The sequence below is a fragment of the Panthera onca genome, chromosome F1 (assembly GCF_046562875.1).
Source record: "Panthera onca isolate mPanOnc1 chromosome F1, mPanOnc1 haplotype 2, whole genome shotgun sequence".
Classification (NCBI taxonomy): Eukaryota; Metazoa; Chordata; class Mammalia; order Carnivora; family Felidae; genus Panthera; species Panthera onca.
In genome coordinates this window covers 14,654,908-14,681,545 of record NC_138355.1, presented here as the reverse complement: position 1 = coordinate 14,681,545, position 26,638 = coordinate 14,654,908, and the positions used below count along the sequence as shown (strand labels likewise).

At 45.5% G+C, this 26,638-nt stretch overlaps 1 protein-coding gene across 2 annotated transcripts in view; it reads left to right on the top strand.

The window, feature by feature from the left end:
• The window catches only part of NME7 (NME/NM23 family member 7), a 255,456-nt gene that overhangs the window by 228,394 nt on the left and 424 nt on the right, over positions 1-26,638 (top strand). The gene's annotated exons all lie outside the window — the stretch shown is intronic.

Below are 26,638 nucleotides of genomic sequence, written 5' to 3'. Positions count from 1 at the left end.
CTTTTTGTGTAGCTCTTTATGATTGGACGTCAGATTATAATCCCTTGCAAGAAATCCAGAGGCCCAGTCACTGGCCCCAGGACCATAGCAGTTGGATGTGTGCTTTCATTTGTTCACCCTCAGTTCATTATATAAACTCATTGTCTGTCACTGGCAGTGAAATTGAACTCGTGGGTCATTCCTTTTTCAGCCGAGGTTTGAGAGGCCAAGCTGGATGAGCCCATAGGAAGGGGGTGAGATGCGTGCCTTAGTCAGACAAGCAAGACTTCCCTTGGATAAGTATTACAAACAAATGAAACCGAAACTTGCCTCTGTCCTCACGGAATTACACATGTCCGTTCCCGATGCTGATCTTCAGTGATACTAATAATTTACACGAGTGTGGTCTGTTCTTGATCATTTACCATAATGGGGAGGTGAAGAGGTTGAAAAGTACCCTTGGAATCCAGAGAGACACCAGCAACCATTTTTCCATTGAATTGCAACCACTTTTGCTCTTTTGGCAATCAGGACCCACATGGACTGATTTGCTCTTTTGCTCCTAAATTTCTTTTTCTTTGGCATCTTCTTAACAGTCCACAAAAGATTGGTTGTGGGCTTAAAATTTTATGATTGAATGAAGGCGATTAAGAACCATGAAGGAGGGACCCAAAGTCACCAACTATAAAGGAGTGGAAAGACCTGACTCATCCCAGAACTATATAATTTAGGTTTGATAAGATTATATTTTAACCAAGACTAATGCTCTAGCAGTAGACAGAAATGTGTAACTGAAACCGTAACCTCTCTGAGTTACATGTTATTTAAAACTAATAGATACGCTCATTAGCACTCTTACTTCTAATTATCCTGGAGCCCGAAGAACCTCCAGCATATCATTGGTGTAGTGTCTACTCTGCGTCCCGTAAAGGAAGAATGTCTACAGGCGTCCTGTAAAGGAAGAATGGTACCAAGTCCAGCACATGAGGGGGCACGTAGCTTCGACCCTGGCCTCAAAAGGGAAACCAAGTGCCCTGTTGAGTCGGAGAGATCTGTGTCTCTACGCCTAATGCGTCTGCTACTGCACCCACATTGCTGCCTACACAGGCTGGCTGCTCACTTCACTTCCCTGATGCCGAAAGAGTGAGGAGGAAGGTCTGACCGCCCACTCATTGTCCTTTGCTCTGTGCAGTTTGACCCTGAACTCTTGTCTTTGGTCAGCACACTACCTCATTTTTTACACAGTGACTAAGCATGATCTGAGTTAATAAGTAACTCTCCGGTGACTATTTCAAAGCCCTTAGAAAAGACATAAAGGGATATAAAGCATCAAATTCATCCTCTTTCTTCATTCGTAAAATATTACTGCTACCCTCGCTTTGGTTTCAGAGTCAAAGTTGCTAAACCAGCCATTTTTTGCCCACTAAACAGTTCTAGACATTTCCGGGGGGTGAGGGGTGGGGTGGGGGGTGGGTTTTGGTGTGGGTTTTTGTGTGTGTGTGTGAGATACAATTTTATTCCTATCCCATCCTCAAAATCTTCACCTGCCCACAAGAGTGATTCATATTCCTTCTATTTAAATATGTTTACCCTTATTGTATGCTAACTAATATTCCTAACTTCAGCTTATTGAGTGTGTTCACACACACCCCTCCCCCTTGTCTGTGGTGCATTCTTTTAAAAATTTTTATCCGAGCATAGTTGACACAGTGTTGTATTAGCTTTAGGTGTACAACAGAGTGACTCGGTTTCTCCAAACATGTTGCTGTGCTCCCCCCAAGTGTAGCTACATCTGTCACCCTACAGCGTTATCACGATACCGTTGACTAGATTCCTGTGCTGTGCCTTTTCTTCCCCTAACTTACTAACCCCATAACTGAAAACCTGTATCTCCCACTCCCTTGCACCCATTCTGCCCATCCCCTACAATACTCTCCTCTGACAACCATCAGTTTGTTCTCTGTGTTCATAGGCCTGATTCTGCTTTGTGTTTGTTTATTCAATTTTTTCGATTCCACATACGAGTGGCATCATATGGTATTTGTCTTTCTCTGTCTGACTTACTTCCTTTAGCATCACACCCTCTAGGTCCATCCATGTTGTCATACACGGCATCCTTTGTTATCACTGCGTAACGTTCCATTGTGTATTTATGGCACATCTTCTTTATCCGTTTGTCTGTTGACGGGTGCTCAGGTTTCTTCCATGTCTTGACTATTGTAAATAATGCTGCACTAAACAGGGAGCATGTATCTTTTTGAGTTCGTAGTCTCGCTTCCTTTGGGTAAATGCCCAGTAGTGGCATTACTGGATCATATGGTATTTCTCTTTTTAATTTTTTGAGGACCCTCCGTACTGTTTTCCACAGCGGAAATTTACATCCCACCAACAGTGTAGGGGGTTCCCTTGTCTCCACATTCTCACCAGCACTTATTGTTTCTTGTCTTTTTGGTAACTAGCCATTGTACCTGGTGTGAGCTGATCTCTCGGTGTGGTTGTCATTTGCATTTCCCTGATGATTAGTGACGTTGAGCACCTTTTCATGCATCTGTTGGCCATCTATATGGCTTCTTTGGGAAAATGCCTATTCAGGTCCTCTGCCCGATTTAATCAGATTGTTTGTGTTTTTTTTGATGCTGAATTGTAGAAGAAAATTGTAGAAGAAAAAAAAAATGTTCCTATGGCCAATGTCAGAAAAATTACTAGCTGTATTCCTGCTAAGATGTTTATGGTTTCAGGCCTCACATGTAGGTCTTTAATCCATTTTGAGTTTATTTTTGTGTAAGATGTAAGAAAGTGGTCCTGTTTCATTCAGTTTTCTAAACACCATTTTTTGAAGAGACTGCCTTTTCCCCTATTGTGTGTGTGTGTGTGTGTGTGTGTGTGTGTGTGTGTGTGTGTGTATTTTCTTGCCTCATTTGTCACAGATTAATTGATCATGTAAGTGTTTATCTCTGGGCTCTGTGTTCTATCCTGCTGATCTATATGTCTAATTTTGTGCCAGTACCAGTCATGTTTATGGCTAAGTTTAAAAGATAGCTATGCTATGAAATTTATTTGTATTAACTTCTTCATGTCATCTGCTTATTAATTTTGCATTTTCACGTATTTGTATGGTAATAGTATTAACTAGCTGTTGGGGGTACTTGGTGGGTGCCAAGCATTGTTCTGAGTGTGTGTCCCATGCGTTAATTTATGCAGGTCTCGATGGAGTAAATATCATCACCCCGTTTACAGATGGGTAACTAAAGAACAGAAGGGTTAAGCAACTTTTCCAAAGTCGTATAGCTGGAACATGGCAAAATAGAGATCGACCATCCAGGCAGTCTGGATCCTTAATGTCCACATTCTAACCTCCTCACCTTTATGTTATCATCTTAGACATAACGAGCATTACTTCCCTAGAGCTGGTGATAGAGCGGTGAGTGGGAGTAGAAAATTAAGCTTGGGGGAAAATACACAGAGTACTGAGCTGGAGTATTTGGCCTCCCTCAAAAATAATTAGTAGGATTGGATACTTACTAATATTTATCCTTATTTATGTTTTTCATCATGAGCTTTTGGATGAATAATATAAAATTATTTCTCAAAAATCTCTCAACTACTATATTGCCTGCAGAGCTTTGACTGTGTTCTTGGTGAGTCCGTCCACATGTAATTATTGATAAGCGCAATCACTTTTGTTTAATTTTTGCAGAATACCCAGGTAGTATTTTTATCTCATAGTGTAGATATAGGCCAGGAAGTTTGCCTTGGAAACTCATGGCTGATTCTTTGAAAAACCACAGATTCTTTTGTTATTGGAGGCAAGTGCGCAGTCTTGGGCTTTTTCTCCCAATGATATTAAATACTAGATCTCTCCACCTCCCCTTTACTCCCAGTGTCGACCATGTTTCACAGTTTAGCTCCCATCACTTACATTATGCGCTCTGTGTGCCGACACCTGTCCTACAGAATTCAGTCTTTTTAAATTCAGATCGACAAAAATGATGGCTTTCATGTTTGTTGTAAGCACACTCTTCCCTGTTTGGTGGTTTTCGGTCTTTTCACTTCCCCTGTCGTACGTACAGAACATAATCTACTCTGTCAGTGATATCTCTGATTGGGTGCGAGGGCCAGATAAAGATGGGAGAGGAAGTCAGCGTATCAATTCCCCACGGGGGGTGGGAGGCAGGGTTAAAAATTGTTCTTCCACGGAAGCTTCTCCACCCCACCCTCACCCCACCCCCACCCCACCCCCACCCCACCCCCACACAGTGCTGCTATAACTGGACTTATGGCAACAAATGAATCTGCATCAGAGAGAAGAGTTCCAGGGTTCACAAGACAGAAATGTGTAAATTAGTCATCTCATTGGATCTTTCCTGATAAAATTTACGAGTCCGGGATGCATTATGCTTATAGGCTATTGTGTAATAAATGGCAGTCCTTCCAGCGATAACCACTGGTCCACTGGCATTAACTGTAGAATTACAAATAGCTCAGTCTGCTGGGTAAATGAACGACAGCTGCAGGTTCAAAACAGCAAAAATAATTTCTTTACTTGGAATATCAGCACACGTAACTTTCAGTGCAAAGTTCTTTTTATTTGCCACACATTAACTTTCCGGTTACTGTACAATCACCACCTGAGAACCAAACTCTGCTGCTCACCGTTGCTGATGCAGTGGGAGCTGTAAATCCTTATACAGCAATAGTGCACAGTGTGGAACAAACCTTTCATAAGGACCTTGTAATGGTACATTTTCGGAGTATTGCCTTCCAACTGTTTTAATGAAGAATCTGTTGTTCTGTTGGTTCCATGGTGATTTTCTGTAACAGATACCCCTACTGACGTTGATGTCTTAGGCTGGATTTTTTTTTTTTTAGGGTGAAATAACTTTGTTTTGCGTTCTCTGTGTTAGTAGGCTTCGTTGGTGATTATACACTGCAAATATCCCATTTATGGGTATTCCGGTTTGTCTTCTTATTTATAGAATATTACTCACGGATTCTCTTAGGTCTCCTACCACTAAGTTTGGTCCATCAGCAGTTTAGATTAACATACATTTATTAAAGGCCTGTTGGTGCCATTCACTGTTCCCACACGGTTGGGGGAGGAGTGTCTAAGAAGTCCTCACATTCAAAGAATGTAATATTCTCTGGGAAAGACTATAATCTAAAGAGATAACTTTGACACCCTGAAGTAAATCCGAGGGGGCTCATCCCCAGTGGGTGTCATGGGAGGCCCCACAAGGTACCCGTTCGTTTCCCAGGACCAGAGTGAGGTGAGCCTCCTGGAAGACGCGAGCTCAGCTCTAAGTATCAGAGGATAGATGTGACATTTCACAAAGAGGAAATGGTACGTGTGCCGCGAAACCACACGGGGCTTCCTCTGTTAGAGCTTAAAAGAGAACGGCAGATGAACGTAGAGAAGGAGCTAAGGATCAAGCCAGTTGATGGTCTTCTGCCATATTCAGGGGCTTGAAATTTATTCGTAGAGTTAGTCCATGGACTGATTGCCTGAGACTGTTTGTAAAATGTGAATGTATTCATTTTCTTGGAAACAGCACCCAAAGATTGTATTGGATCTCACAATGTTCCATGATCCGAAAGGCGTAGAGAATATTTGCACTGGAAGATTCTAAGTGCACGACCATACCGTTCATTAATTAGGGGAATTAAAGCATTACCAGATTCATATTTCACGTCGTAAGAAATTTGATGTACAGAACTATGTGAGTTCAAAGGTTTTAGTTGCTGGGAAAATTGCTGTATGTAGCCAAAACAAAACCATAAATTCATTTCTTGAACAAATGTTTAACTGGTCGCAAATCTTTTTGAATCATTTGTCCTGTCTCATGGAAAGTTGTCCAGCCTTCTCCAACAAGAGTATCAGATGCTTGGTACCAGTCATTCATAAATGGCCTGTGCCACTATGGTAAAGTCTGAGGAGACAGCGATAACCCAAAGAGATACTGTCCCTGTTCAGAGCTTGGAGTCTAATGAGGAAAACAGACATTAATCAGATCATCACAAAAAGGAATGAGCACGTTCAAACTCATCACTTCTAGGGAATAAAAGGATGAGCTGTAACAAGGAAAACCTGATGTAGAGGGGGATTAGGGAAGGGTTTTTTTGTTGTTGTTGTTTTTTAAGCGTTTATTTATTTTTGAGACAGAGACAGAGCATGAACGGGGTAGGGTCAGAGCAAGAGGAAGACACAGAATCCGAAGCAGGCTCCAGGCTCTGAGCTGTCAGCACAGAGCCCGATGCGGGGCTCGAACTCACAGACCGGGAGATCGTGACCTGAGCCGAAGTCGGACACTCAACCAACTGAGCCACCCAGGCGCCCCTGGGGAAGGTTTTCTTAGGCAATTAACGTGTGAGCTGAGACCTGAAGAAATCTGTGAAGTGTCAGCTGGAAAAGAAGGTAAAAGAGACCCCGGGCTTCCAATCCCTGATGGAGAAAGTGCTCTGTGTGTTTTAGGGAAGGAAAGAAAGGACATAAAGTGCAGTGGCGAGAACAGCATGAGATGACCCTGGAGAAACGGAGGTTGGGCCACGCTAGGCCTAGAGGGCTATTTTCAGAATGTGGATCTTTATTCTAAGAATGACAAGAGGCCCTTGATAGGGGGCTCAGGCACTGACGTGATCAGGTCTGTACTTTTTAAGGGATCTCCCTGGTTACTGTGTGAAAAAGTGGACTGAAGAGTACAAATTGGGAAAGAGTTTTCCTCCTGAAAATACATCTGTCGCACGTACTTTAGTTTGTGGGTTGTTACAAACCTGCTTTGGTTTCCCCGGGTGCCAACTGGTGAGCTGGCGATTCTCTGAGCGCAGCGTTTCCGCAAAGTTGCCGGGAAATTGATCTGCGGAGACCCCAGGCAGCTCCTGCGGTCTTGACTGCTCCCTGTGTGGCCCCGGCGCCCCACGCAAGAGCTGGCATCTCTGTGTGTGCCAGGAGGTGACAACAGTGGAGACGGTCCGCATGCACCCCTTTTCTGCGCGAATGTTTCATGGTTCCGGGTTTTGAAGAAATCAGCTTCACATCTAAGTGCCTTGTTTCCCCCGGTGAGGAAGGCGGCTCCCCTAAGGTTGCGTGGCTCAGTCTACACATCACTGGTCTCCCAGCCAGTAGTGCTGGGGTTTTCTGATATGCCACACTCTCTGTATCTCCGCGGTGAGCAGATGGGTGGTTTTTAGAATTACCAAGTTCGCACGTGTTCCTTTTCCTTCCCTTTCCCTTTCCCTGACGACCAAAAGTGCATTTTATCCTTTTTCAATGACCAGTGAAAATGTATTGAAATGTACTGCTCTAAGGCGTGAAACATCTTTTTACCAAAACCGGAAGCTTGAAGACTTCTGAGAAGCGCCTTCCCAGGAAAACAAGACTTCCCATTTCATTCTGACTAAGCTGAAGATATTGCAAGACCAGCATTTCTGTTTCTAAGTCAGTCCAAAGTCCGTAAGCCCGCAGAAGTGATGAGTGGAAAGAGAAATTGGCTGAGCTTTCAAGAAGTTTTACTTGATTTGAACTTGAGTTCAAAGGTAGACCAAAGTTCGAAGTTGAATTTGAACCTTACCATGCCAGATGGGCTTCCCTTAGCCTTAATTAAAATGTTAAGTACGAGGCAGGCCCGTAGGAAATGCAGCAGCTCCCAGCACGGGCTTTGGAATCCGGTGATCAGAGTTGGAATCCCCAACTTCTCCATCCGCGAATTTTGTGACTTAGGAGAAAAATTACCTTCTTTTCAGACTTAGTTTCCCTGCTTGTGGAAGAGAAATAATGACGTTTCACAGTATGTAGTAGATGAGACAATATATATAAAGGACCGTATCATCAGAGTTCCGTATAGAAAACAGAAAACCACCCCAGGCGTTTCAAGAAAGGGGTTTAAGACAGGGAAAATCAGTGAGGGGTGGGAGATGCCACAAGGCCACCGACTTGATGCCAGATTGCTGTGGTTGTGGTCCGGGGGTCAGGCAGCCTCTCCTGGTCAGCCACGGCTGCCGACACGCCCGCCTCTAAGCCATGACCCTGAGGACAAGACACGGGAAGGCTGAGCCCAGGCACTCACACGTTTCTCTCTCTGATTTGCCTGCCAGCGTTCACAGCAGTAAGAAGACGACCTTGGTCTTGCCCCCTCTCTTCTGATTTCTCGTGAACACATCTAAATTAGCGGGGCCTAGTTCGTAACAGGAGCCTTAGCCACAAAGGAGTATGGGAAATGTAGTTTGTAGCTTTCCAGCTACCGAATAGATGTAGGACGAAACGGAACTTGAGAGACCCGATCTTAAGTGTCTGCCACAGGGTATCGCCCGGGGCGTGGCATACAGCAAACGCCCAATAAATGAGCGCTGTTATTGGTTTTGCTGCTGTTGGTATATTAGTAGCAAGAGTGCAGATTTCATGTGTGTACATATATTTGACACAGGTTATGACACATAATTTACTATTTGCTTGTATTCCTCGGGTACGTACTAAGGATTCAGTCAAATACAGATCTCCATCCATGTTGTAAAGATCTATGATCTTATTTATAAGATCCCTCTTTCTTCCCATCAAGATGGTAATAAATAATGAAGCAAATTTCTATGTATTGGTGATTCAGTTAACACGATAACTGACTTGACGTAATAGGATGTGATATGATAACGCCTTGCAGAGTTCAAACATAGACAGCTAGCTGATCTTACATGGTGTCTAGGCACAGGCCGAGTCTTCTCTCCTATAACAAACTGGAAACATCCCGATCATTTGGAAATTTTTATTTTCTGAAGGCTAATAAAAGAGTGATCATCTCAACAGTGCTATGCCATTAAATGCGTTTTTCTCCTCTCATCTCTCCCCTATTCATTTCCTTCTGTTCTGATATCCCTTTGGCACCCAGACACCCCATAACATACTGTCTGTGGCTTTTTTTTTCTTCTGTCACCATTTTAGAGTGAGAATAAAACCTTAAAATAGTAGGTCACTTACAGAGTTCCCTAGGGTTTTTCTGACTCAGCAACACCTGTTTTCCAAATGCCCTTTCTTACCTGGGGGTTCTTAGATTGTACTCAGATTTTGCTTGAGGAAGGGAAAATCTAGTCAAAGCAATTTAGAAGAATAGACCAGCACTTTTGCAATGGATTGAACATACCTGGGGGAGTAGTTAGTTGGGGCATTTGACCTGTCATTGGAAGGACAGGCAGATGGTAGTGTAATATGCTTTTCTGCTACATCGAGTTTGTGGCATAAATTTTCCTCTTAAACTACCTTTATTTCATTCTCTTTTTAATGTGTTCCGACCAATCACATTTCATAGGAAGGATGCTTATCTTCAAAGTCAGTACGAGAAACTGAAATTTAAAATGGTTAGGGTCAAGAAAATTGAGGGGTGCCTGGGTGGCTCAGTCGGTTAAGCACCTGACATCAGGTCAGGTCATGATCTCACAATCTGTGGGTTTGAGCGCGTCGGGCTCTGTGCTGACAGCTCAGAGCCTGGAGCCTGCTTAGGATTCTGTGTCTCCCTCTCTCTCTGTCCCTCCCCCACTCTTACTTTGTCTCACTCTGTCTCTCAAAAATAAATAAATGTAAAATTAAAAAAAAAAGATTGGAAACATCTGTTGTTATTCACTGATGTATTAATTCAAAAAAATATTTCTTGGACACCTACTTAACTACATTTAAAATTCAGAAAACTTCCTTCATTGTATTATTTCTTTGCATCACGTTTTATTTAAGGACCTTAAAAGTTCTTTGCCAAAAGCTTTGCATATATCACTGGGGAAAGACTATGTAAGATTCAGTTTCTGATCTCACGGAGCTAACATTTTAAGAAAATGAAACAATTACATATAAAATGACAACAGGCAAGATAGTATTGTGTATAATTTAAAGGATCACATGGTACTAAATCATGAGTTAATGATCTAGCGTTATGAACATTATACTTTTTTTGTTGGTGCCGTTGTTTAATAGGCGTCATTCTTTAGAGCAGTTTTAGATTCACAGAAAAATTGAGTGGAAGGTAGATTGATTTTTTTATTACCCTCTGCCCCCACACGTACATAGCCTCCCCATTATCAACATCCCCTACCAGAGTGGCACATTTGTTACAATTCAGGAACCTGGTTTACATTAGAGCTCACCTTTGTTCTGTGCGTTCTGTGAGTCGAACAAACATATAATGACATGTAGCCACAATTACGATATCATACAGGGTAGTTTCAGTGCCTTAAATATCTTCTGTTCTCTGTGTATTCATCCCTCCTCCTCCCCAGCCCCTGGCAACCGCTGAAATTTTTTTTTTACTGTCTCCATGGTTTTGCCTTTTCCAGAATGATAATATGTTTGGAATCATACAGTATGTAGCCTTTTCAGATTGGCTTCTTTCACTTAGTAGTAAGTATTTAAGTTTCCTTTATGTCTTTTCAGGGCTTGATCATTTCTTTTTAGTACTGAATAATATTCCGTTGTCTGGATGTGCCACAGGTTACTTACCCATTCACCTACTGAAGGTCATCTTGGTTTCTTCCAAGTTTTGACCGTTATGAACAAAACCCCTACAAATGTCTATGTACAGGCTTTGGTACGAACATAAGTTTTCAGGTCCTTTGGGCGAATGCCAAGGAGTGTGGTTGTTGGAGCATGTGGTAAGAGTGTGTTTAGTTTTGTAAGAGACTGTCCAGCTGTCGTCTCAAGTGGCTCTACCATTTTGCATTCCCACCAGCCATGAATGAGAGTTCCTGATGCTCTGCAGTCTCACCAGCATTGACTGTTGTCCGTGTTCTTAGATTTTGACCCTTCTCACAGGGAGGAGTAGCATCTAATTGTTGGTTTAACTTGCATTTCCCTGATGACGTATGACGTGCACATCTGTATGTGTTCTTTGGTGAGGTGTCTGTTAAGGTCTTTGGCCCATGTTTTAATTGCATTGCTATCGTTGAGTTTTAAAGTTCTTTGTATATTTTCGACAACAGTCCTTCGTCACATGTGTCTTTTACAAATATTTTCTCCCAGTCTGTGGCTTGCCTTCTCATGCTTCTGGCACTGTTATTGCAGAGCAAAAGATGTTGATTTTAATGAATTCCAGTTTATCAGTTGTTTCTTTCATGGATCGTATCTTTGGTGTTGTATCTAAGAAGTCGTCACCATTAAAAAAAAAAAAAAAAAAAGTCATCACCATACCCAAGGTCGATCTAGGTTTTCTTCTAGATTATCTTCTAGGGTTTTTATAGTTTTGTGTTTTGTGTTTAGGTCTCTGCTCCATTTTGAGTTAATTTTTGTGGGAGGTGTAAGATCTGTGTCTGGATTATTATTTATTATTTATTTATTTTCTTTGCATGTGGATGTTCAGTTCCAGCACTATTTGTCGAAAAGACTGTCTTTGCTCCATTGTGCTGCCTCTGCTTCCTTGTCAAAGAACACTTGGCTGTGTTTATGTAGGCCTATGTCTCGGCTTATATATTTTTTCATTTATCTATACTGTCTTGGTGGTGTAGCTTCGTGGTAGACCTTGAAGTCAGGTAGTATTAGTCGTCCAACTTTGTTCTTATTCCTTCGATATTATGTTGGCTATTCTGCGTCTCCTTTTGGCTTCTCCGTATACACTTTAGAACCAGCTTGTAGATTGTTGATATCCACAAAATATGATGCGGATTATCTCTTCATAGATATTTGCCTTTTGGAAAAGGCAAAAGCCATGGAGACAGTAAAAAAAAAAAAATATCAGTGGTTGCCAGTGGAACCTCTGTGGAAGGAATGAGGAGTTCCTCATCCAGTATCTCAGTTATAACAAAAAGTGCCATCTGGCTGCCGACAGCTGTAAGAAGCGCAGTAGAAATTACGAATATACTTTTCGCAAGAAAAGATGGATTCACAATTCACAAGATGGATTTGGATGGCATTTTCCTGGTAGCGAGGCAGGTCCTCTAGAACGCGGCCGCTTTCAGCAGAACCACCTTTATGCCAATAATTCTTTGTTGTGATTTAATCTTAGAAGCGCCACCAAGAATTCTGTGAGTCAAGCGGGGCCTAATGAAGCATATCTACTGATTAGGAATGAAATGAAAACAAAGGTTTTCTTTCTTTTTTTTTTTTTAATTTTTTTTTTTTTAACGTTTATTTATTTTTGAGACAGAGAGAGAGAGACAAAGCATGAACAGGGGAGGGGCAGAGAGAGAGGGAGACACAGAATCGGAAGCAGGCTCCAGGCTCTGAGCCGTCAGCCCAGAGCCCGACGCGGGGCTCGAACTCACGGACCGCGAGATCGTGACCTGAGCCGAAGTCGGACGCTCAACCGACTGAGCCACCCAGGCGCCCCAAAGGTTTTCTTTATAAACCAAACTTCTCTGTGTACCACATCTGAATGATATGTTCCTGAAATGTCTCAGCACTAAAACCCTAGTGGTATTTAATAGCCCAGTAAAGGGAACCAGTGATAGATTATGGAAATAAGTTTCATTACTTAATGGCTATCCCGTAAAATATCACTGGGCGTTGATACTAACATTGCAATGCCAGGCCAGCAATATTTTAAATGAAACCTTAGGTTAAGAAATTTTCATTTTTAGCCCATGCCTTCCCACTGTCATCCAAACGAGGATACGGTTTTTCAAAGAAAGATATAAACAGCAGATTTAGAAGTAAAAAGGAAATAAAGCAAAGTTTTTTGGTTTTTGTTTTGTTTTTTTTTCATTTCAAAGTGACATGTAGGGATTTTCACTAGTCCTTTGGGAACAATAGCTAATGAAATGATAAGCATTTCACAGCCAGAGATTTTATGGCTAAGTTTACATTCCACTCGGGTGAATACCTATTAGTTTTCCTCATTTACATAGATGATATTTTAGCCATGCAGGAACTGTCATGCGGGCCTCTAGGGCATTTTTTCTGCCCTCACATTTTCAAAGATTAGATTCACCTTGCCCCAACTTAGAAACGTTGCTTCACATTTAAATCGATATACCTAGACCAAAATCATAGGCAGTAACTGTGCAGGTAGAGATCAATATTTTTTATTATTTTGAGTATCAATTTCCAAAGTCGAAACATGGTAAAGTCCCAGGTGTCACTAAAGACCTCAGAAGATCCCCTCCACTGCTAACTTTAAACCACAAATAAGAGGGGCGCCTGGGTGGCTCAGTCGGTTAAGCGACCGACTTCGGCTCAGGTCATGATCTCACGGTCCATGAGTTCGAGCCCCGCGTCGAAACCTGTTTCAGATTCTGTGTCTCCCTCTCTCTGCCCCTCCCCCGTTCATGCTCTGTCTCTCTCTGTCTCAAAAATAAATAAACGTTAAAAAAAAATTTAAAAAAACCACAAATAAGAGAAACATCGATGAGTTAAAAGGATAAAACGACATGGATTACTAGCTCTTCTTCCAATATTTTATGAATGTAACAACCATCAAGGCTAATTTGCAAAAGTGCTTATTTCATTTTAGCTTCAGGGTCCTTAAGCCTTTGGCTCATATTTAGCGCTAAAGTTTAAACCAGAGATTAAGTTTCTATAATCTGAAGGACTCCAATTTTCAAAGGAAATAAAAGAGGTTATGTTAAAACTCTAGATTTTTATGGCGTGGTTTTGTTAATTAAGCTCCATTCTTGGGGCGCCTGGGTGGCTCAGCTGATTAAACATCTGGCTCTTGATTTCGGCTCAGGTCATGATCTCACGGTTTGTGAATTTGAACCCCACGTCTGGCTCCATGCTGACAGCCCAGAGCCTGCTTAGGGTTCTCTCTCTCCCCCTCTCTCTGCCCCTTCCCCACTCGCTTTCTTGCCTTCTCTTTAAAAATAAATAAGCATTAAAAAAAAAAAAAAAGCTCCATTCTCATAATCTCCCATAATTTCAGGTTTCAATATAATGTCCCCGTTCACTGAAAGAGATTATTTTAGAATTCCCAGGGTCAAAGATTCAGGAAGGTCTTGCCTTGGTGCCCAGACCGTTTGTTCAAGAGAAGAAGCTCCATTTTAATCGAATCACGGTGACTGCCTATTTCATTGAGCTTCCTTTTGTGGGTTGTGAAGACTTAGGGTACCCACAGTACCCCCACTAATCCTGTCTACGCAGTCTCTTGTGCCAACAACACGGGGGCACACTGAGAGGGTACAAAGTGGTAAACGGAGCTCTTTCAAAAAATGTTACCAACACAGCTAATTAAATAAACTGTGGTTTTGACCCAACAATATAAATAAGTGAAACATGTATCCAGAGTATTTTAGTCACTCTGACTCATTGTGGAATCAGGCCATTTATGAATTACTGTTCCCAAGATCTGACACTCTTGTTGGAGAAGGCTGAAAAATTTTCCATGATGCCAAGACAAGTGATTCATAAGGTGGTATTTAATTTTTACATATAATTAACATTTTTATCCTGAACCCACTTTGATGAAATATTTGCACTTGATGTTGAATATAACTTTAATATCTTCTTTACTCAGTGGAATTGGCATTTTCGCATGAATTAAAAGTGCCAAGTTCCGAATAGCTCTCGCTGAATGTTGACATTACAGATGTCATTTACAAGAGTGAAAGAAGCGGCCCAAAATAGCAAAGCATTTTCCCTTTTGTGCGATAAGCTTTTCAAAAGAAAGAGAGTCCCAAGCGACAGAGAGTTGATCTTTCTGCCTTTGGTGTAAGAAGTGATTTTCTTTTTGGTGTTTTATGTCCTTCGGTGAATCTTTTACCTACGAAGCTCAGACCGCTCAATGTAGCTGGTTAGTCTGACCAGGTGTCAGTGGACTGAGGCGTTTTGCTAGAACTCGGAACAGTTGACTTAGACCGGGTTGTGAAGGGCCTGCGTCCTGTTTTCTGAATCGGGAGCGATGGAAGAAAATGCCAGTGGCAGGATAGAGAGGAGGTTAGAGGGAGACGGAGACCAGAATCCGTAGGTAACTGGTGCCGCCTCCTTCTGGTTGGATCTGTCACACGCACGTCTGGTTTTACACGTCTAAGGTGGAGCTCGGCGACAGAAAGTGGCAAACATCGGCGTTTTCTCCTGGTTTTCGTCTTTTAAGAAATGGAGAGCGCATAACAAGGAGAAAGTAATATCACTGAGGGGAGGACATGGAATTTTCTCAGGGCTTCATTTCTGGGATTCTGATTTTCCAAACTGTTCAATTATTTGGCAGTGGACCTAACTATCCTAGCCAGTATTTCGAAATTTCCCTCCAGTTTACTGTTGCGATTGATTGAAAGTGCAGTTTTGACCAGAAAGGTCATTCCATCCTTGGAAAGGCCTCTGAAAGCTCATCGGCAGCTTCAGAGTGATTTGTTTTGGTTTTGTTTTTGTTTTTTTTTCAAAATCAACCCAAGTGTGTCCCAGTGAAGGCAGATCGTTTCCACCCGTGTTAGGGAGTCAGGGGTCCCAGGGGGCGGGTGTGGTGTCTGTGCCACAGAAAACACCGATGAGGCTGCCGCTGATTAGCTCCCTCGGTGATGATTTCATCTAAAAGGATAAGGACTGAGTAAATCAGCAAAGAGAGGTCTCCTGCCAGACCCTTCCAGACCGAGGGTGAGGTCCAGCTACCATACTTTGGCTGACCAAGTACCAGGACTGGGGCAGGAATGGGACAGGTGGATCCGAGTCCTCCCGTAGGGAAGATTTTCTCTTCGCAATTACTGGATCGGACTTCACTCTTTGCTTGTTTGTTTGATAAACATTAGGTTTGTATGTTTTAGGAATCTTTATTGGAGATGCTTAATTGGCAGTGCGTGTTTAGCGTCACGGAGAAGAGCACCGGAAAACAGCTCGCGCGGGCCCAGAACCTCAGCTGAGCCCCTTGGTGGACTGACTTCGCTTCTTAGCGGGCGGCAGAAGGCACAGCGCGTGTGGTTAAAGTGAGCTGGCGCGACTCCAACCCTGACTCTGCTTCTTGGCTAGCTGTGGGGCCTGGACTTCAGCTCGGGCTGAAGGTTCAAGAACCGTCCTCCGCAGCAGATAACTATCGTAGGTCGGGGAGAATCGCGACTGTTAAAAGCGATAATGATTGCAAAGCGTTTAGAACAGCGCTCTCGCTGTCGGTAACCGTCATCGTCGCGGTCATTACTGTTCCTTGTATCTGCTAAGAATTCGGCTGCTGGGAACAGAAATGCTAGCAATAGCACAAAGGAGAAGTTCTCTTATCGGGAGAGGTTTTCTTACCTTTCACAAGGAGTGAAGAGGCAGGGCCATGACAGGCTCTGGTTCAGCAGCTCAAGAATTCGGGCCTGAGATCACTGCGGTCATCTTGGCCCTTCCCTCGTGACTGCCTCTGAGGTCCAAGGTGGCCGCTCTGCCGTGGCCTCGTGTGCTCGGCCCCGGCAGAAAGAACTGAAGGCTAAAGGGCAAAAAGATACTACCAGCTGAGTGTGCCTGCTTTTAAGGAGCTTTCCTGGAAAAGCCCTACCTGACAACTTTCGCTTATGTGACACTGGTCTGAAATCAGTCACGGGCCTCCCCTCCACCCATGGGTCACGAAGGCTTTGCACTTGGCTTCTCCCAACGAAATCAAAATTCTCTTAAGAGAACGGGCATGAAGTACGCACTGGCAATCTCTACCACATTATTTTCAGCGGCGTTATTTCTGTCATTATGGTTATTATCTTGAAACAATGCCATCTTTCTCGCCTGGAAAGTTTCCAAAGACAGAAGCCATACTTCTTGAATGTGTCTGCATTAATCTTTAAAACCGCACCAGAGGAGTCTGCAGGTGGTAGAGGCCATTATTTTAATTGGTTGAGTTCTGGTTTAGCCTTTGACCTTACTGTTCCGAGTACTTTAAGAGAATATGAAACCTAAATTATCTAGACTTTTAACGGGGCTAAGGCAAATTCAGAATAAGGCTGTAAACTAAAAATCAAGCTCTTCTAAGTGAAATCTTTAAACTGATAAAGCTTTAGATAATTCACTGTTTTAAGCTATCTGCAAAACTCAAAGAACTCGAGTATTTGTGGGCCAGGGGTACTCTTGCTTAAAAATAAGTTAAAATGAAGTCTTGATAGAAACAGCATTGAAGCATGTCTCTGTCGTACTTGTCTCTTTCTGGAAGCCCTATTCACTGTCCTTTTTTAATAGGAATATAGCCACTCAGTCCTCTCCCTCCTGAGATCCTCTCCAGTTCTTTACTGCCCTGAGTTGTTCACTGCAAACGAGCCTTTTGCCGGCGTAGGAACAGGGCCCTTTCCATTCTGTTCATGAATGTCAGCTTTTGTTACCGTTAACCTCAGCATGACTGGCGGGGGCAATGATGGAGATTATGTGAGAAGCCTCTTTTTAGCCTATCGTCAGCTTGGATAAAGAGCGGGTGATAAGGGTGTGAAGAAGAGCCTGGAAAACACACCCTGCGGCACTGACCCCGCGAGCGTTTCTGACCTCTACTGCATGTGCCCAGGCGGGGAGTGTAGGAAGAGGGAAGAGGGGCATCCCTCGCCCTGCAGGAGCTGTGGGTGTAAAAGAAAGGATATTTCAAGTGGCGAAGTCCTTTCTCTGCTTTTGAGTGGCAGGAAAGGAAGAGCGACTGGAACAAAAAGCTTGCTGGTCTTAGTGGCTGTATCGTCGGGCTTTATGAAAGCCAAGCCAGCACTTAGACTTGGCGTCATACGGTGGGAAGTAGGGAGCCGACTGAGGTTTTCGCTGGGGGGCAAGTGGTACTCGGGGACGCTGCGCGACAGCGGCGGTGGATGGAGCCCAGGACGGCTGGGAGCCTCCCTGTCTTCCCCGCATTTGCTGGTGACTCGTCTCCCCCCACCCCCTCCTCCTCCTCCTCGTGTCTCCCCACCAGGACCACTGGCCACCTCGGCTCGGCCCATCGTCCCGACTCACTTTACCGGCAACTGTGCACCAGACTCTTCAAGTACATCCTAAGAAGCTTAAAATTTCACACAAATGTATTGAGCCCAGGATAACTTTTTTGCTGGTAACAGTCAAGAATGGCCTATGGGGGGGCGCCTGGGTGGCTCGGTCGGTTAAGCGTCCGACTTCGGCTCAGGTCGTGATCTCACGGTCCGTGAGTTCGAGCCCCGCATCAGGCTCTGTGCTGACAGCTCGGAGCCTGGAGCCTGTTTCAGATTCTGTGTCTCCCTCTCTCTCTGCCCCTCCCCTGCTCATGCTCATGCTCTGTCTCTCAAAAATGAATAAATATTTTAAAAAAAATTTTTTTTTTTTAAAAGAATGGCCTATGGAAAAATATGGCAATTGCCTTTCATAACATGTACTCTCAGAGGTGAAGACTATCTCTTGAACATCTCCAGCTTGCCCTTCAAAGATTTTTTCAAAATATAATCCCTGGACATTTCAAACTTTCAAATCTTTGGACATAAGGAAGTCACTTTTTCCTTACACCTTAAATTACCTCAACGTTTGCTCTCAACGTTCCTTTCCAGATTTAAGCGAAAATGTCCACTCCTACTCCCCTTGTTGTCTAATAAATTCTGATTAGACATCCTGGCAGCTCGTATCTGATCTGAGAGGGTTTTTTTTGTTTTTGTTTTTTTGTTTTTTTGTTTTTTTGTTTTTACTTTTCTTATATGTCTTTATAAAAGCAAGGTCCCATCTTCTAAGTAATTTTAGTCGCTATTTTCTAATTCCGTCATTTTCGTCTCGAAGCTTTTCTAACTGCAGTGTGCATGAAGTACGCAGTGTAGCGTGTATGTATGTATACTACATGGAGAACAAGAACTTCCCAGGAAACAAACACCCCGTGTCGTCGTCGTCGTCGTCGCTTAAGGGCACCACGATTCTTTGGGTTTCATTTCCAGTATCTTTTATGAGGTCAGCCTGTGGTGACGGTACCCTAGACAGCACCTGCCCCATAGGCAGGTGAAACAACAGAACACATCCCGCCATCCCTTCCCGAGTCACTGTGGGTCGTTTATAGAACTCACTCTGGGAGCCTGCCTTGATTTCTTTCCTGTGAACACCCAGACGACCGTGTTCAAGTTCACTGCCTCCATTTTGCCCACACACCCCATTTCATTGTGTGAGGCCAATTACCCGTCTCCTTGGCAGGCTGCTCCTGTCGGGGGCCCCCAGGGTACCGCGAATACCAGCAAAAGCCGAGGTAACGGATAGGTTGCATTCTTTCCTTCGGATCGCTTACGACAACATCCGATGGGCTTGGTTCCAGCCCTGATTTCTGGGGCGCCGACTCTCAGTAACTCTGTCTGGGGAACATCAGAAGTATCCGTGGAGCCATTTGAACATGTGAATGGTTCAGGACCTCCCCAAGACCAGATGAATCAGTTTCTCCTGGGGTAGGGCCCAAGCACGTATTTATCTTTTAAAGCTCCAAAGGGTGATTCTGATGTAGAGGCAGATTGAAAAGGATTAATCTCAAGAATGCCTCGTCGTATTTACATTTTCTTTTCTCATGTAAAAAAAAAAAAATAAGAATAGGATGTGTTCTCTGGCCAAAAACCTTTCTTCTGTGGGGAATTGGCAGAAATGAATTTCTAATGTCAAGTGCCACGTTCATCTGAGTGTTCTCCCCTGATATTCCAGCTGAGCTGCTCTCCCCACCCCCACCCGCACCCCCGGGGTGGGGGGGCCCTTAGCTTTTTTCTGACTTCTAGAAGAGCCCGGCCCGTGCTGCTCCGTGTAAATCTGTGATTTGCTCATCGGGCCGCATGCTTGTAAATCCACCTATAAACTTATGGATCCATTCGTCCCAATGAGGCAGATTTTATTGTCCATCATTTTAGATGACGAAACGGGCTCAGAGAGTTTAACATAGTTGCCTAAGAGCACGAGGACATGGTGGCTAGAACGAAACTCAGCTCGTCCAAAGCCTAGATTCAGCACCCTCACCCTTTACCCACATTCCCCAAATGTTAATGTTTTACTGTGTCACGATTTACCAGTCGTCCCCCTTCTCGCTCGCTCGCGCTCTCGCTTTGTGCACATGTGTGGGTATTAATATCATTCTCTATGTATTTGACCGTAAGGTACATATATAATTCGCATGGAATTCCCATACCACTGCGTTTTATCTTCTGTCACCACAGAACAACGATCAGAAACCAGGAAATTAATATAGTACTGCTATCTCTGTCCAGACATTCAAATCTTACCAGTTTCACCCATAAATGTCTTTTGCAGCAAAATTAAAAAAAAGAAAATGCTTCTGGTCGGGACCCGGTTAAGGATTACATGTTGCATTTGGTCCTCGTGTGTCTCTACTGTCTCTGCAAACGTCTTCTGTCTGCCTCTGTCATTCATGGCCTGATTAATTGTGAGGTTGTCCTCTGGAGGGCAGGAATGGCCCTAGCGGTTTTGGTTCTCGGAGTTTGCTGAAGTTGTTTAGAAACCCATGGCTTCATCGACATACAGCGGGATGGACCACAGCTTTGTGAGCATATTGGAGGGCCAGCAGTAAGGATATTTATTACATACTATTCACTACATGCCAGTACTGTTTTAAATGCTTTCCTTAACCCTATGTAATAGGGATCATTGTACTATAGATACAGAATCTGGGAAATAGAGAAGTAATGTGACTTCCTCAAGGTCATCCAGCCAGGAAATGGCAAGGCCACGAGTCAGACCCCAATAAGCAGGCTCCACCCTCGTGGGAGCGCTTAACCAGCCCAGGCAGAGCCGGAGGCACTGGACAGAGTTCTGTGCCCTTGGACAAAAAGTGTCAGCTCTAAAAGCCTCCGGCTCATCAACTGGAAACCGGGACTAACAATTTCTATTTTGTAAAATGAGTTGTGAGGATTGCACACGATAATCGGTTAAAGCACATGCAGCAAGGAGTCCATTTGTAAAGGAGAGGTGATGGAAATATTGAACAGCTATCCGCGGCTCACACTGAGCTGTGGTAACTCGCAGAGTGGACTTTTTTAATCATTGGGAGTAGGAGGGAGAGGGAAACGTAAGTGACAAACGTCTATTCATATTTTTAGAGTTTTTGAGGGCCGGGGAGGGACTAAGCTACAACCAAAACCACCGTCCAGGCAGAAGAGGCCAGATAATGAGTCATGTAACACAATTTTAGAGTGAACTTCTGGAAAGGACTCCTGCGTCTTTAATTATATTAGAAAAGAAGGTATATATTTCCAGTAAAAAGCCCGTGCCACCTGATTCTGGGTTGAGGAAGAATTGCCTTCCAGCTTCAAAAGGGGGGTCATTGTCATTGGTGGATGGCAGTGAGAAAACAAGAGGGCTTGACAAGAGAGCCTGGAGCACACTCGTGTACAGAATTACCGAAATGCATGGGCATTTTAATGTGAAATTGTCATTTTTCAGCATTATTTCCTGTAGCCGGTAAATAGATTTGCGGGGTGCATCCACAGCCCAAGCACCTCCTGGGCTCTGTGGCGGCCATAGCGGGGCAAGGATCGATTGCCCATCTCCTTTCTGTCAAGGCTGGATGTGTCCCTCTGAGCCCTTCCGTCCGGAGAATCCCAGCCTTCCTTTAGCTCTTATCTCTTTCCTTACCATGGCCTACGTCCCGGCGCTGTACTGGGGAGCGGAAAATAGGTGGTGGCTTGGAGAGGAAAGACAGAGAGGGAGAGGGAGCCCAGCCCAGGTTCAGGCGGGATTGGAGTTTTGCGTGTGCGCGTGTGCGAGGCCGGCCTGTGGCCTCTGCTCCTCACCCCTGCCCCAAGGCTTCAGCAAGCCTTCCGGCCCCGGCCTCCCCGCAACCAGCAGCTCGCACCAAAGATCTGTGGGCCACTTGTTTTCAAAGCAGCCCTTTCGACCACCTTTTGCACCCAGCCTATAGGCAAACCACACAAAAGTAGCCCTCCGTGCGCTACCCAGAGGCCCGTGGCTGTAAACAGAACTGGCTGAGAATGGAATGTAGGGCCCCTTGTCCCAAAACAAGAATTTCAAGAGGGAGAGCGGAAGGAACAGTAAACCAGGCCTGGCCCTCCCAGCTCGTGGCCCCTCCCGTCACACCATCCCTGGCAGGAAGGGGCCCAAGTGAGTGGAGAGTCGTTTTTCTGCCGAACTGGCTGGTGTATTTAAAGATCACTGTTGTATTACTGGAACACCAGCAAAATTGTACCGCAATCAAATTCAGATTGCCTAGATTTTATGTGAGAATCTGTCTAGAAAAACGGCACAGGGACAAGCATTCTGATTTGGTGCCTGAACTCCGTGACACTGGGAGAGAGAAGTTCTGTATAGGTTGGAACACATATAGACTCTTGCTTAAAAGGAAGAAAGTAACTCCACAGGCATCTTCAATGCCCAGCCAAGCTGTAAGAACCACCGGAAAATAGGTGGCCACACTCTACCTCCAAAGTGCCCGAGTCACCTGTCCATGGAAGAGCCCGGGCAGACTCCGCAACAAAGTCAGAGTTAATCACTGCAAAGAGATTCCATGCTCGCTGCGTTAGCAGTAGTCGCACGGCGCCCGTGGTGGACAGGACTGGAAGTCACTAGCTTTGAGACCCGCTTTTGCTACGCACCGTATGTAGTCAGGGCAGAAATGAGAAATTCCTTAGAAGCTCCTGCTGAGTCTACACTTGAAGCAGCTAGAGAAGACTTAAGAGTTATCCGTTGGAGAATTTTCCATAATGTGGATACAGTCGTGAGCAAATGCAGGTTCTGCTCCGCGGGAGACGAAGAGCCAAGAGGCTTAGAGTTGCAGGTGCGCGTTGAAATCGCGGTACCGCTGACTCCGCGAGCGCCCTGAAGCCGGGGGACCCTGCGCCCCTGGACCCGGGTCTGTGCGGAGGTTGCGGGGGGGGGGGGGGTGGTGGTTACTCAGCTCAGCAGCATGGCCCGTTAGCACAGGCGGCTGCGTATTCCGCTACAGCTCACCGTTCCCCTCGTCTACATCCAAACTCAAGTCGAATGTTAACCCCCGTACGAAAGGTTTTGTGTCCCGCCGACAGCTAATTATTTCCATTTGCGCTGTTGCACGCTGTAGGAATTTGACTCGACGACCCGGGTTTTCCTCCTTCCAGGATACGAGGTTTCTGAGGTCCAGGACTCACGCGTCACTGGGCTGTTTATCCTAGGTGGGTGTGTTCGCTGTGTTAGTTGTGTGGACGATTGGCAGGAGGAGGGAAAGGAAATGAAGCGCAGATGAGAGAGTCGTTCAGGCCGTTTAAGGTATTTGGAAATGTGAAGGCAAAAAGTACAGAACAGGGACCTTGTCTGTGTGGATACTCCCCTCCCCGAGTTCACGGTCAACGCTGGGCACAGAGGAAGTGGCTCCGGAGAACTTTGTGAACGAAAGAAGAGAAGAGAGGCCAGCTCTAGTCAAAGGTGTCTCTGTGGCCACAGACCTCTCGCGTCGTGTTCCCTTTTCTATGGTAGGACCCCGAAGTGCCTGTTAGCTTTCTGTTGTTCCCTTGCTGCCCAGAGGCCCCAGTGCAGAATCACCAGAACCTGCCCCCAAGGCCTGATCCTCACCCACTGGTCACTTTAGAACCCTGGCTCCTCATCAGAGGAATGGATCGTCCCCCCATTTCTGCAGGACTCCTCCCTGCCTCTCCTATTATTTCCTGTAATAACCGCAAATCGCCGTAAGAAGCTATGGGCACTGAAGGGCCGCCCTTCACGGGAAGGAAATACTGGATCCCGAAGCCCTTAAACCGGAGGACTGACCCAGTGACTCCCAGGCACTGTAGCTGGCTGAGTAACTGGGTTTCCAGTCACCCTGTGCCGGCCCCCTTCCCGGTCTGCAAAGGGCCCGCGCTAGAGGAAGGTACGCATTTCCCTGGAAAAGGCAGCCCTTGACAAACTGCCCGGAAGAGTCCTGATTTTATGAAAATCCAGTATCTTAAAGGCTTTGTGGCGAATCCAGCTGGGGATACGGGGTCACAGTTTTATTGCAAGATGGGCCTTTTCTTAGGGAGGGTGTGGCGTTCATTTGTGGCTGATCAAATAGCCGGGTTCCGTCGTAAGAGTCAGCACCTCTTAACGAGATACTTAATTTCTCCGAGCAGACTGAATGCTGACGGTCTTTGAGAGCAACACGCAAAATTAAAACATGAGCCAAGGTATCTATCTGCCTTGGCCCAACCCTCTTCGTTTCACGTTGGGTAGGATAGGAACGCTAATCGCAGGCAGGAATCGGGAGAGTAGCGGGCTCGCTCGCTCTCTTTCGACGGCCCTCCCGGTGCAGGGCCCACAGGATAGAGGATAACGCGCCGTGTCGGGTCCGTGCTGGCTCCCTCTTTAAGAACTTAGAAAAGGGAGAGGCGCGTTCTCCCTGTTGAATTTGAAACCCAGATCGCTTGACCTGATTCAAACGGCTCTCGAATGCTCCTTGGGTAGTTTCCCTCTGTATTCGTGAGGTCCTTAGTCCTGAAGTTTCAAAGTAACCTCACCTAGTTCTCCTCCCTGGGCCAGGCACGCACCGATACAGAAGTGGCACTAATCCTTTAAGAAGCCAGGAACTGGGGCAATCGTTGGACTCCGCAAGGTTCCGATAACTGGCTTTTCGTCTCTGATTACCGATAATGTTTTTAATTTGGGGTTGGAGCGGTTCCCTCTGGCAGTAAGTGAAGCTTGGGCAGACAGGGCATGCTATTGTTCTAAAATAGAGTTCAGATTCGATTTTGCCCAAACAGGTACAGAACCGGGAAAACTTGGCTTCTGTTAATGCTGTACTTTGGGCCACATGTTCCTAAATTCTTGCTGGCTGTGTTTCACTTTTAGGAGTTTTACCCTGTCTGAGCACCAGCTGAAGGTTTTTTGTTTAGTTGTGGTTTTTTGTTTTGTTTTTTTTTACCATTTTTCTTTATATCCATTCAGTGTTTGACTTGAACAAATTTGTTTTACTGCCATAAATGGAAAACTAGTCTTACTTGCCCTTGTGTGAAAGTAATAAATACAATGAAAACAAAAGTTATTAAATTCTAGCTAGATAATATTGCTTGGACTGCTGGTTCCGAGCCCAAGGCCTTGTACCCCTTTCACGGCAAGGCAGATTAACCTGGGCTGAACACATGATAGCACCAGACCAAAACCTGCCTTCGGGGAATATGATACGATGGGTTGAAACAAAACAAAAAAGCTCAAGGGAGAATCCTGTCTCCTCTGTGCAGTAGTCGTTCGAACGCTCTAGGTTCCAAGGGGTACTCGGCCTACGTCTGAGAAACGCTGCCTTTGAAAACCTCATTGCTTTATATTCGGTGCGAGGAATGAAGTAGCTGACCAGACTTGTGTGAAAACCCCTCTGTAGGATGTCGTCAGAACGCCACAGAGGTAGATGGCACCAACCCTGTACCCAAAAAGTGCCCTCTAATAAGGGATGGAATAAACGTATGATCTGAGAAGAGACCATTGATCAATGTAGGGAATGATTCCGAAACATGCAGTATCTGATCCTAGAACGTGACCTGCGGAGGAGAGAAGGCAGATTCGTGTGTTTGGTTCACTCGTGGATCTACCCCCCCCCCCCCCCCCCCCCGGGTCCCGTCCGTCAGAAGAGTGCTTAGCACCGAGTAGTCAGTCAACAGGTATCTACAGAGCCAAAGAATACAAACCCGGGTCCAGAGTCTCATAGTGGGGATGGAACCCTAAGGTTCAGGGTGGGGATGGGATTGGTGCAGTCTGGAGAGGGCACGGGGACGCAAGACTCTGGCAGGATCCCGAAGTGACGGGCAGAGTGCACACACACGGGCACGCACGCACACACGGGCACGCACGCACACACACGCAAGGGCACCCGCGCGCTACCACGCGCCCGGCGGCTCAGGATAGCACGTGTGCGAGCAGTGGATCGGGTCTGAGGTTGTGACCTTAGAACAGCTTCAAAAACGCAGACCCCTGTCCCCCGTGTGTATACTCCTTTCCCCAGACCTCACCCCACCCCCCCTTCCTGTTTATAAACGTCTCGTTTACGACCGACGGGCTCCCTGGGAGAGGAGTTGTTCCAGCGAGATGAGCCCTCTCCTGTTCTAGGAGCGACCCCTTCTACTTCTAGGAGCGTGAGGGGGGGGGGGACATTCCGCGAAACCAGCTCTACGCGGGCACGCCGTTTACGGACGTTGCTGGATCGCCTCCCTTGTGAATGAGGCTCCTGAAAACTGTGGCCGAGCTGTGGTGCCGGTTGCCACGGTGCCCTCTGCGGTTTTTGTTAAGAGGAATCCGTGCTCCTCTGGTATGAAGTTGCCATGAAACCGTTGGCTGGTCTAGAACCAGCAAGGCCTCGAGTATTATTCTTAAAGGTTAACCAAGCAGATCGGCAGGGTGGTAACCGCGACCGCGAGGCAGCAAGGGGGGCCGTGTGAGCTGTCACCGCTCTTTCTGAAGCACCCTTGCTGTCACGTAAGGGGCCGGGGCCTCCGGGTCTGTCGTGAGACAGGAATGGGACCGAAGGGCACCCCCGCTCCACGCCAGAGGCGTTTCTCAGGGCCGCCCGGGCTTGGCCAGAGGCTCCCATTCTCAGGAGTACGATGCCATGATTTCAGTTTGATTTCAGTGTGCGTATTGCCCGGGCCGGGTTAAGGGATCCTGAGCCTCCGGCTCAGTTCTACCTGGAGGCTGTTTTTCAGAAAGCTCACTTTTGCCTCCTTTCACGCCAAGGCGAATTTTTAAGTATGGCCGAATGAGAACACAGGCCAAACCACGAACCAGAAAGCGAGGCGTGAACCTTCATTTACTGAACCGCAAACCCAACCTCCGTTTTTCAACTGCACCACAGACCTTCTTTTTTTAAACAGACGAACCTAGGGAGACACCGGCAGGAACCAAAAATTCACGTCTCCTAAACTAGGCGAAGTTAACACCGCAAGATACCTCTGA